The 12,019-nt window shown below is 48.4% G+C and overlaps 1 pseudogene across 1 annotated transcript; it reads right to left on the bottom strand.

The window, feature by feature from the left end:
• Positions 1 to 10,068: 10,068 nt before the first annotated feature.
• On the bottom strand, positions 10,069 to 10,382 carry LOC307102422 (cytochrome c oxidase subunit 7B, mitochondrial-like; annotated as a pseudogene). Its single transcript has one exon. The product of its transcript is annotated as a cytochrome c oxidase subunit 7B, mitochondrial-like (transcript).
• Positions 10,383 to 12,019: the final 1,637 nt, after the last annotated feature.

Below are 12,019 nucleotides of genomic sequence, written 5' to 3'. Positions count from 1 at the left end.
TGCACCCGGCCTCTAGTGATATAATAATTATGTTACATGATAGAGATATTAGCTAAAGCTATAGTGATAATCATATTGCGATATAGTATAAATGCTGGAGGCAAATTCTAGCAGGTCATAATTATGCAAGAAGTTCAGCAGAAGGCTGATGGACCTTGGGGCTTCAGCAGGGCTGAAAATCTGCATATTATTACCTGCTGCTGGACAGCTGTAGGCATTTCCCCTAACCTGATAATCTTTTCCTGTTTATCAAACCTTACCTTTGATATGTATATCTGCTTTCCTAAAGGGCCAATGTGTTTTCCTGTAAATAAAAAGATATGGGTCTGGAGATTTGGGGAGCTTTGTCACTAGAACTAAGTTTCCATCTGGCTCCCTGAAAATGCCTTTCAAATTTATATTTCTTGTCTAGTTTCTATTCATTTATGTTGCAGCCCCTTCTCCAGATTCCTGAACCCTAGCTGCGGAAAGACTGCAGCATATAAATGTATCAAATCAACATGTTGTACACCTTAACCAGGGTTGGGAACTGTCCAGCCCGCAGGCTTTATAAGGCCCAAGAAATCATTTGGTCTGGCCCTCCCAAGACATTAAGGGTGAGTTAACTAAATGTTTGACCAAATATATATAGCAGGCTAATTTTTAAGTTAATAATTTTGTGTGGCCCATGAATGATGTTATAAATATCCAAATGGCCCTTGGCAGAAAAAAGGTTCCTCAGCCCTGCAACTTATACAGTGTAGCATGTAAATTAAAACAAACAAACAAACAAAAACCAAAAGACATGTTCTCAATTATTATTTCAATATTTTCCCCCAGTGATACTATTGCACCTATTTCGAACTACAGTCAAATTTAACCAATTGCTGATCTTTTCTCTTCCAGGGAATTTGAACAAAAATAGTCTTTAAAGTTACAGAACTGTTGATACTTTTTCCACCAGAATATTGATAATCCTCAAATATCTTTGTTGTCAGCTTGCAGACTATTCTGTAGTAGGTGATCAATGAATGTCAAAGACATTTTGAAAGGCTAAGGAAACTATTCCTTCCTTTTACATTACTTTTAAAAGTAGCCCCACCATCCCTAGATTTTACCCATATGAGAACAATGTCATAGAAAGATATAATGTATGTACTACACAATAGCAATGGAAATATTTCCTCTCTGAACAGGAGACAGGCAATTTTATACTAAATAAATCCCAACCTATGGCAGCATTTCATTAGATTCACATCTATAGAAGAGCCTTGATTCTCTTTAAAAATACAAATCCTCTCTAATAAAATGGTAATATGCAAACTAACCATCACTCCGCTACATAAGCCACGCCCACCAGCCAAGCCACGCCCACCAGCCAATCAGGGCGAGTATGCAAATTAACCCCAATCCAAGATGGCTACAGCCACAGAGAGCAAGGTTTCCCAGGTAACAGAGGAAGCCAAGCTTTCCATAGCCGTTGTAGGCCTAAGCCTCCACTCAAGCTACAAAGTTTCAATTATAGAAGGTAAACAAATTCAAACAAATGGCGGCAGAATGGAGCTTGAGAGAGCAGGCCACGGTTGCCGGCGGCAACAGGGAAAGCAAAGCTTTCCGCACACCCTGGCCGGGCTCACCCGCTTAAGGCTACAAAGTTTCAATTGTAGAAGGTGAATTAACTGCCACAGAAATGGCTGCCGGCCTCGGAGGGAGCCCCAGGCTTGGCTCCGCCCCAGGCTACAAAGTTTCAATTGTAGAAGGAAAATAAATTCCAGATACCAGGGCCTCCCCTTGGGTTGCCAGGGGGCGTGGCCGGCCTGCAAACCACCACAGGCCCCTCGCTCAGGCCGCCCCATGCCCCAAGGGAACCCCACCCTGATCCGGGACACCCTTCAGGGCAAACCAGCTGGCCCCCACCCGTGCACCAGGCCTCTATCCTATCTAATAAAAGAGTAATATACAGATTGATTATCACTGCAACACACAATATAGCTGCCCCCATGTGGTCAAAGATCCTGCCCCCATGTGGACACAAGATGGCCACTACAAGATGGCCAGCAGGGGAGGGCAGTTGGGAGGCACCCGACCTGCAAGGGAGGGCAGTTGAGAGGGACCAGGCTTGCAAGGGAGGGCAGTTGGAGGTGATCAACCCTGCAGGAGAGGGCAGTTAGGGGTGACCAGGCTGGCAGAGGAGGGAAGTTGGGGGCAAACAGGCTGGCAGGGGAGCAGTTAAGCATCAACCAGGCTGGCAGCGGAGTGGTTAGGGGGTGATCAGGCTGGCAGGCAGAAGCAGTTAGGGGCAATCAGGAAGGCAGGCAGGCAAGCAGTTGGGAGCCAGCAGTCCTGGATTGTGAGAGGGATGTCCGACTGCCCGTTTAGGCCCGATCCCGATCGGGCCTAAACGGGCAGTCGGACATCCCTCCAAGAGTCCCAGATTGGAGAGGGTACAGGCTGGGCTGAGGGACAACCCCCCGCCGTGCACGTATTTCGTGCACTGGGCTTCTAGTCCTATCTAATAATAGAGTAGTATGCAAATTAACCATCACTCCGCGACAAAAATGGCGGCGCCCATAGACACAAGATGGCGGCGCCCAGGCCCGCAGGAGTCCCCCAGTCCCAGGGAAGGCTGCCGCTGAGAGAAGGCAGCGAGCAGCCCAGCCTGTTGGCCTAGGAGGCGGCTTTGCCCTCCAGCCAGATCCTCTTCTAGCCCTGAAACTGGCCGTGGGTCGGGGAGGCACCCACGCTCGGCCGCCATGATCAGCTTCATGCCCGACCCGGGCCGTGGGTCTGGAGGCGCCCGCGCACGGCCGCCTCCATCGGCTGCCCTCCCGGACCCTGGCTGTGGGTCTGGAGGCGCCCGCGCACGGCCGCCTCCATCGGCTGCCCTCCCGGACCCGGGCCGTGGGTCTGGAGGCGCCCGCGCACGGCGGCCTCCATTGGCTGCCCTCCCGGACCCGGGCCGTGGGTCTGGGAGGCGCCCGCGCACGGCCGCCTCCATCGGCTGCCCTCCCGGACCCTGGCCCTGGGTCTGGGAGGAGCCCGCGCAAGGCCGCCTCCATCGGCTGCCCTCCCGGACCCTGGCTGTGGGTCTGGAGGCGCCCGCGCACGGCCGCCTCCATCGGCTGCCCTCCCGGACCCGGGCCGTGGGTCTGGAGGCGCCCGCGCACGGCGGCCTCCATCGGCTGCCCTCCCGGACCCGGTCCGTGGGTCTGGGAGGCGCCCACGCTTGGCCGCCTCCATCGGCTGCCTGCCCAGACCTGGGCCGTGGGTCTGGTAGGCGCCCGCGCACGGCCGCCTCGATCGGCTGACCTCCGTGACCCGGGCCCTGGGTCTGGGAGGCGCCCGCCCACGGCCGCCTCCATCGGCTGCCCTCCGCGACCCGGGCCGTGGGTCCAGGAGGAGCCCGCACACGGCCGCCTCCATTGGCTGCCCTCCCGGACCCGGGCCCTGGGTCTGGGAGGCGCCCGCGCACGGCCGCCTCCATCGGCTGCCCTCCGCGACCAGCTGCCTCGATCAGCTGCCCTCCGCGACCCCGGGCCGTGGGTCTGGGAGGAGCCCGCGCACGGCCGCCTCCATAGGCTGCCCTCCGCGACCAGCTGCCTAGATCAGCTGCCCTCCGCGACCCCGGTCCGTGGGTCTGGGAGGCGCCCGCGCTTGGCCGCCTCCATCGGCTGCCCTCTGAGACAGGCTGCCTGGATCAGCTGCCCTCCGTGACCCGGGCCGTGGGTCTGGGAGGCGCCTGCGCACGGCAGCCTCCATCAGCTGCCTGCCCAGACCTGGGCCGTGGGTCTGGTAGGCGCCCGCGCTGGGCCGCCTCCATAGGCTGCCCTCCGAGACCGGCTGCCTCCATCATCTGCCCTCCGAGACCAGCTGCCTTGATCAGCTGCCCTCCGCGACCCGGGCCGTGGGTCTGGGAGGCGACTGCACAAGGCCGGCGCGATCAGCTGCCCACAGTGGCCTGGGCATTGGGCCTGCGAGGTTCCAGTGCATGGCAGGAGCCGTCTGCTGCCTGTCCCAGCCTGGGCTGTGGGCCTGGGAGACCCAGGCTGCCTATACACCTCCCTCCCCACCCCCCCCACCCTGCCCCCTCTGAGATCAGCTCCCATCTGCAGCTGGGGGGTGTAGGCCTGGGAGGCAGCCGTGCCCCCCAGAGCTATTCCCTCCAAGAGGCAGCCTGGGGTGTCAGGGTGCACCCCCATGGAGTGATCCCCCACACACACTATAGCCTTGGAACTTCCCTTGCCGCCAGCCGAGTGATTGGAGAGGGAGGGGGTTAGTAATCTGGGCGATGCTGCCCAGCAAACCTCTCCCATTGGGTAGAAAGTTCTGACCAGGTTAGGGAGGTAAATGGGTTTTGTTTAAAATCTTTAGGAACCACATGGAAATGTCTGAGATAGGGTTTCACATCAGAAGTAACTTACAACTAATTTCTGAAGGCAAACCTGGACATTGCAGTTACATTACTGGAGAGTACCCCGAGGTCCGGAGGTTGGCTCTGCAGAGGTGGTGCAGAGTGCTCCCCACCCTGGTTCCTCAGCACCTTGGGCAGGGCTTGAGCCCACCCAGGAAGGCCTTTTCCCCTACAGTTTTCACCAAGGCAGGGAGGTTTTGTAGACATGAATAAGAAGTGCCCATGCACAAGTCCTGAAGATGCCGGGGCCGGCAGAAATGACAATCAAACCGGGAAAAGAGCAAAACCAGAAACACCACCAATCCCATCATAGATCATCTTTTTCTTCAGATGACTGTGTGTTTCCCTCTTCTTTGTCTTCTGGAAGCAAGACAGATTCAAGTACTGACAATTCTACCAACGGAAAAGTTAAGAGAAAGAGAGGACAGAAAAGGAATAAAAGGAAAAAAGAAAGAAAGGACAAAAGTTGAAACATCAAGAAAAAGAAAGAAAGAAAAAAGAAAGAAACAACCACATCATATCACCTTTATAAGGTCTCATGAAATTCCTGTTTAAGTTTATTTTATGACACTTTTAGTTTGGGTTTACATTTTTTACTGGTTTGTGAAGACCACGGCAGGTACACAGTCCAATATGTTAAAGAAAAAAACCCTATCTACTAAAGAGGTAATAGGAGGGGAGAGCATTTGGGGGTGACCGGGCTGTCAGGGGAAGGCAGTTGGGGATGACTGGGCTGGCAGGGGAACAGTTAGGCATTGATCAGGCTGGAAGGAGAGTGGTTAGGGGGTGATCAGGCTGGCAGGCAGGCAAGCAGTTCGGAGCCAGCAATCCTGGATTGTGAGAGGGATGTCCGACTGCCCGTTTAGGCCCGATCCTAGGATCGGGCCTAAACGGGCAGTCGGACATCCCTTGAGGGGTCCCAGATTGGAGAGGGTGCAGGCTGGGCTGAGGGACACCCCAACCCCGTGCACGAATTTCGTGCACCGGGCCTCTAGTTTACTATAAAGGAGTATCCTAAAAAGAAAATAGCAAGGATTATGACATCTGTGCTATACTTGGAATGAGTCTTTTCTTCAGTCTGTAATCCCTCCAAGAATGGTAGACTCTGAGCTGAGACACAGATTCTTTTACTCGGGTGCATTTTAATATTTCAAGAAATAGAGGAGGAGAAATTTAAATCACTCATTTGAAATTCCCAGGCCTGGGAGGTGATAAGCCTATAGCAAAGGTGTGAGCCACTTCTTTCAAACCCTATATTTATGTCATGTGTCGGTTGTGGTATAGGAGCCAGAAAACAGGTCACTGAATATGTCTCCTTGTTTTCTTTCTCTGTTCTAGGCTTTAAACAGTGACAAGTGAGGTAGGTCATGCACCCACTTCATTTCTCATCAGAAAAGTTAGTTACAAGCGAGTTAAGTTGGAACCAGAGTGAATAGTCTCCGTGAACAATGTGGGACCCTGGTACAGGGATTTCAATACATCAGAAAAACATACAGATAGAGGGATTTAAAACCAGCAAACAACTACTGAAGTAAGAGTAAAATGAACTCATTTTAGACATACCAACTCTCAACAAGATTGACCACATACATGGTTTCTGAATATGTTACTAGAAAATATGTAGCATAATAAGGGAGTAAATCAAGAGAGAAAGTACATAGAATTTAAGAAATAGTGAATCTTGCCAAAAGTCTTGTGAATAAATGACCAGAGCCCAGTGTGTTATAGAATAATTAAAATGTTCTTGATTACCATTATCATTAATAACCACTAATAAAACATAATAGCAAACTTATTGTTCACTTACTATATTCAAGGCAATATTTTCTATATGTTAACTCATTAAATACACACACATTCCCATAAGGTAAATACTATTGAGGATAAGGAGCTTGCCCTAAGTGAGGGAGTCAGGCTACCAATCCAGGCAGCCTGATGCCAGAATCCACACTCTTTTTGTTGTTGTTGCATTCATAGTTTTATTTCTTACTAGTACTTATTATAAGAAAGGATGAAAATGGAAAACCACAGTATGGTATTCTACTTAATAATAGAGTAATATGCAAATCAACTGTACCTCCACAACAAAAATGGTGGCCCCCATAGCCACAAGATGGCGGCGCCCAGTCACCTCAGCCCCGCTGCTGGAGTGTCTAGTCTGTCTGACCAACAAACAGAGGCCGGAGAGCAGGGCATGGCGGCTTCCTTAGCGCAGGAACAGGGAAGCCCCAGGCCCTGCTGACAGAGGCCGGGGATCAGGGCATGGCGGCTTCCTCAGTGCGGCAGCGAAAATGCGGCGGCTTTCTCAGCGCTGCAGCAGGGAAGCCGCCAGGCCCTGCTGACAGAGGCCGAGGAGCAGGGCATGGCGGCTTCCTTAGAGCAGAGGCAGTGGGAACACCCCTAGGCCCAGCAGACAGAGTCCAGACAGCAGGGCTTGGGGGCTTCCTTAGCAAGGTGGCAGTGGGAACACCCCCAGACCCCGCAGACAGAGCCCGGACAGCAGGGCATGGGGGCTTCCTTAGTGTGTTGGTGTTGGCGAAGCCCCCAGGCCTGGCAGACAGAGCACACTGCAGGGCATTGGGGCTTCCTTTGCATGGCACATGGCAGCAGCAGGCAGAAAGCGGACAGCACAGCATGGGGCTTCATCTCCATGGCTTCAGGGAAACCTCCAGGCCCTGCAGAGAGCAGAGAACCATGGGGAGTGTGCCTAAGCCATCAGTAGGACATCCCCTGAGAGTTCCTGGATTGTAGAGGGTGCAGGTTGGGCTGAGGGACCCCCGTGCACGAATTTCATGCACCAGGCCTCTAGTAACTAAATAAAAATTATATCATATGCATCTCTTTTTGTGAATTTGGACCTTTATACAATTTGTAATATAGCGTTCTACAAAAATATTAGTAAAGATCATGTCATGCAGTGGGTGTATCCATCATGGGTAAATCAAATTGCATATATCTGATCAAAGGATATTTTAATTGATGAAGAAAATCCTCTACTTAAAAGTTGACAATATGATGAGTCTTCTTTTGTTTTGTTTTATACAACTTTTTAAATAATTAAGTACAACATTTAAGAAAATTTTTAAAATATTAAAATAAATTATTACATACTAGAGGCCCAGTGCACGAAATTCATGCATAGGGGGGTCCCCTCAGCCAAGCCTGCACCCTCTCCAATCCAGGACCCCTCAGGGGATGTCTGACTGCCGGTTTTAGGATCGGGCCTAAACCGGCAGTAGGACATCCTTCTCACAATTCAGGACTGCTAACTCATAACTGCTCACCTGCCTGCCTCTGCCTGCTGCTTAATAACCCCTAACTGCCCCTCCTGCCTGCCTGGTCATCCACAACTGCCCCCCCCCCCGTTGGCCTGGTTGCCCCCAACTGCCCCCCCCCTGCCGGCCTGGTTGTCCTGTACTGGTCCCCCTGCCAGCCTGATAACTCCCAACTGCCTCCCCCTGCCGACCTGGTCACCCCCAATTGCCCCCTCTGCCAGCCTGGTCACCCCTAACTGCCCGCCTGCCAGCCTGGTCTCCACTTACTGCCCCTCTGCCAACCTGGTCACCCCCACCTGCCCCCCCCACCATCCTGGTAACCCCTAACTGCCCCCCCTGCTGGCCTGGTCACACCCAACTGCCCCCCCTGCTGGCCTGGTCATCCCCAACTGCCCCCCTGCCAGCCTGGTCACCCCCAACTGCCCCCCCTGTTGGCCTGGTTGCCCCATGCAGCCTGCTGGTCAGTCATTTGGTCGTCCCTCACTAACACCCCTGCAGGCCTTGTCGCCCCACACAGCCTACTGTTTGGTCGTCCATTCAGTTATTTCTGTCGTGATGGCCCCTGGCTTTTTATATCTATAATAATAAAAGCATAATATGCTAATTAGACTGGACAGTTGAACGATCTTCTGAACATCCTTCAGGACGAAGCCGTGGTGGTGGGGGCCGAGACAGAGTGGTTAGGGGTGATGAGGCAGGCAGTTAAGTGGTTAGGGGTGATCAGGCAGGCAGGTGAGTAGTTAGGGGCGATGAGGCAGGCAGGCAGGCGAGCGGTTAGGAGCCAGTGGTCTCAGATTGCGAGAGGGTGCAGGCCAGGCTGAGGGACCCCCCACCCCTGTGCATGAATTTCGTGCACCAGGCCTCTAGTATTCGGATAAAGAACATAATAGAAAGGTCTTTGAGATTTTCAATTTCACATTTCTACAAACTAAGGGTCATTTAAATTTTTTAACAAAATGTAAATAATTGGAAATTCTAATTATCCTTTGTGTTTACCCATACATACAGATAGGACAGAAGTAGGTTTATAGCTGTGAGTATGCAAAATACAGTGCAGAACCTACACTCTTACCTGCTATGCTCCAGAGCCCCTACATCAGTATCACCCAATAGGAGGCACATTTTTTAAATAATCAAGAGTCACCTGGAGTAAAGAAGTACCCCCCAATAAAAGAATATTAAACAAAATTAACTTATCTGAATCTAAGATTAAAACTGTCTTATAACTCTGGTTTGGCTAACTATAAAAAAGGCATTACATTGAAATAATTTGCTTATTCAATCACTCAAATAAGTTATCCATGGGGAAAAATATTTTTCTCATTGCAGGATCAAGTTTCCTATTCTGTGCTTGTTTGCTAGCACTTGAAGCTTCAACATTATGCAGGTCTACATTATGAGTTGTTGTTTTTTTATCATCCAACCACTAAATAAATATTGTGTGCATTGAAGAAGAGACCTACCTTATGATCTACATGATGATTAATTTATATAATATTTATAATAAAGTATCATATTTATAATAAGACATGTGAGTTTTACTTGTGGTGCTTTATCTTCTTTAAAAACACACACATTTTTATTGATTTTTAGATAAAGAGGAAGGGAGAGGGAGATGGAAAAAGAAACATCAATGTGAGACCAGAACATAGATCTGCTGCCTTCTCCACATCCCCTATCAGGGATGGATCCTGCATCCTGGTTTTGTGCCGGAGTAGGAAACCAACCTTTTGTGCATGTGGTACTTTCTCTTAATTTAAAGTTATTATTATAAAGAAAACAGTTGAGCCCTGGCTGGCTTGGCTCAGTGGATAGAGCATCGGCTGCAGACTGAGGGGTCCCGGGTTTGGTTCTGGTCAAGGGCACATGCCTGGGTTGCGGGCTCAGTCCCCAGTGGGGGGCGTGCAGGGGGAAGCCAATCAATGATTCTCATCATTGATGTTTCTATCTCTCCTTCTCACTTCCTCTCTAAAATCAATAAAGAAATATATTAAAAAAAGAAAACAGTTGATTCTATATAATTTACTCATCACATAATTTATTTGGCAAGTAAATTAAAGTGGTTTATGCAAATCATTGAAATACAGCATTAATACTAATTAAGAATAAGTAGCTAACAAAATTAGACTAAAGATAAAAATGACAGTACAAAAATGTAAATGAATGGATTACATTAGTCTTTATAAAAGGGCGGACACTCTTAATTGTTTTTATTTATTTATTTTAGAGAGAAAGGAAGGGAGAGATTGATTTGTTGTTCCACTTATTTATGCATTCACTGTTTGATTCTATTTTTATGAAGGTTTTGAATGTACTTTATTTCTCCAATCATGCCATATTTTAATGGGTACATAGTGCCTTCACTTGGCATCAATTATGAGTTGGTTTTGAAGCAATTCATTATTACACCAGCCTGGATGATTCCTTTGGGGTGACTCTGCCAATAGCCGGCAGGTTCCATTGTGTTCCAGTATGTGTTGCTGTATACGTCCATGTACCAATACAGGAAGTGGCTCACTGGCTAATACAGCATCACCATACACGTCATGGAAATCAGGTGTCCATTTCTGGGGGATCTGCCTTGCCATTATTTGCTGAATGCTTCGAACTGGGAGACAACTTAGCACATTTTTGACCATTGGAAACATCATGAAGCTGAAGACAGAACTGCAGCAGCTGCAGCGGCTGGCTGCTGGAACTTTGTGTCAAGTGCCCTTTCGAAGAACCTCATTGTTTGATTCTTTTATGTTCCCTGACCGGGTACCGAACCAGCAACCTTGGTATATCTGGAAGATGCTCTAACCAACTGAGCTACCTGGCCAGGGCCTAGAATTTTCTTAATTGTTAAACACAGAAACAGAGCTTTATCTGTTAACCATAAATGGTGATGATTATAAGAATTCCAGAGTAGGTCAGAGACTAAAGGAAACAGGCATTGTGAAGCATCAGGATAAGGGCAGCTCTGAAACCCTCAGCTAATAGATCATCGGATAGGTACACTTTAAGGACTTGACACTCATATTTGCTTCTTTTCTTATTGATATTTTTCCCCTGCAATAGTATTCTTCATACATTAGGGGAATAGCTTTAGGTGGCCAAGGGTTTAGATCCTCATAAATCCACAACCAGAAAGTAAAGAACGTTTTCTTACAAGCTAAATTACAACAAAATTAGAGAAAATCTCTGGCTCAACTTGGATCATGTATCTAATCATAAATCTATCACTGTGGCTGAGGGGGTAAATATTTATGTTGGCTATTTTGAATCAGATATTTTGACTATTTTTGCTGCATGTCCTATCGCCATGTCCGATTCTCGTGGCCACTTCTGACTTCATCTGCAGTAGTGGTAGGCAGTGCTGTGCAAGGTTAGACTTATTCTGGAACTATCCCCCTTTGAGGAAAAATTTAGATTTTTTTTTCTGCATTTGTTGTTGTTCAGGACCTTCCATGAAGCCATAGGATCCCATATACAGGTACAGCCTGGAAAGTGGCAGGAGATGGGGGAGAGTGGTGTCAATGTCCAGGGAGCAATCCTCCATTAATGGAGAAGGAGAGCTGAAGAGAAGCCCCAGTTCCCCACAGTGATAACCAGATTAATAATGCTCTTTGGGTTGATCTTTCCCTGGATCATTCTTGCCACTTCCTCATTCTGGCTCCCTGATCACCTCCCAAGTAAACTGCTCCTTCCTAATGCTTTTCTCAGGCTCTGCTTTCAAGGGAATTCAAACTGAGGTGCCCATAACTTGATCAATTATTTTATCCAAGAAATTAATTTTCTCTTGAAGCTTCTCCACAAAAGTACTGCTTATTCCCTTTTATTCACCAACTGTAAACTTTGATGTGGTTTTCATGTCTTCTCTATCTACACTGTCTGGATGATTTCATTAGTCTCTTGTCCGTAAAAAGCATGTGTACTCTAGTGATTACAAATTTACACCTTTAGCTGAGACCTCTTCCTTGTATTTCAGAATTTTTACCCTAATGCATCTTTGAAATTACTTGGCAGTCTAGCAGGCATCTCAAATTTAGCTTGTCTAAACACAGACTCTCAATACTCTTCCCAAACTTGCTCTTTCCACAGTCTTCCCATCTCAATACATGGCAACTCCATTATTCCAGTTCAGGTTCCAGGTTGTGTAATCTTTGAGACAACTTTCTTTCTTGAGACATCTTTCTTTCTTTCATATGCTACCTTTAATCAATCAACAAGGTTTCAAAATATACCTGAGATTCAGCTATGTCTTAGTACCTTTATTTCTAGCAACCTGGAATATTGCAGTAGTATCCTAACTTGGTCCCATTATTCACCATTCACTGGTAAAATCTATTTTCTAAATAGCACTGAGAATGAT

The sequence above is a fragment of the Cnephaeus nilssonii genome (assembly GCF_951640355.1).
Source record: "Cnephaeus nilssonii genome assembly, chromosome: 1".
In the NCBI taxonomy this organism is placed as follows: domain Eukaryota; kingdom Metazoa; phylum Chordata; class Mammalia; order Chiroptera; family Vespertilionidae; genus Cnephaeus; species Cnephaeus nilssonii.
The sequence above is the reverse complement of the archived record's forward strand: the minus strand, read 5'-3'. Positions and strand labels throughout refer to the sequence as shown.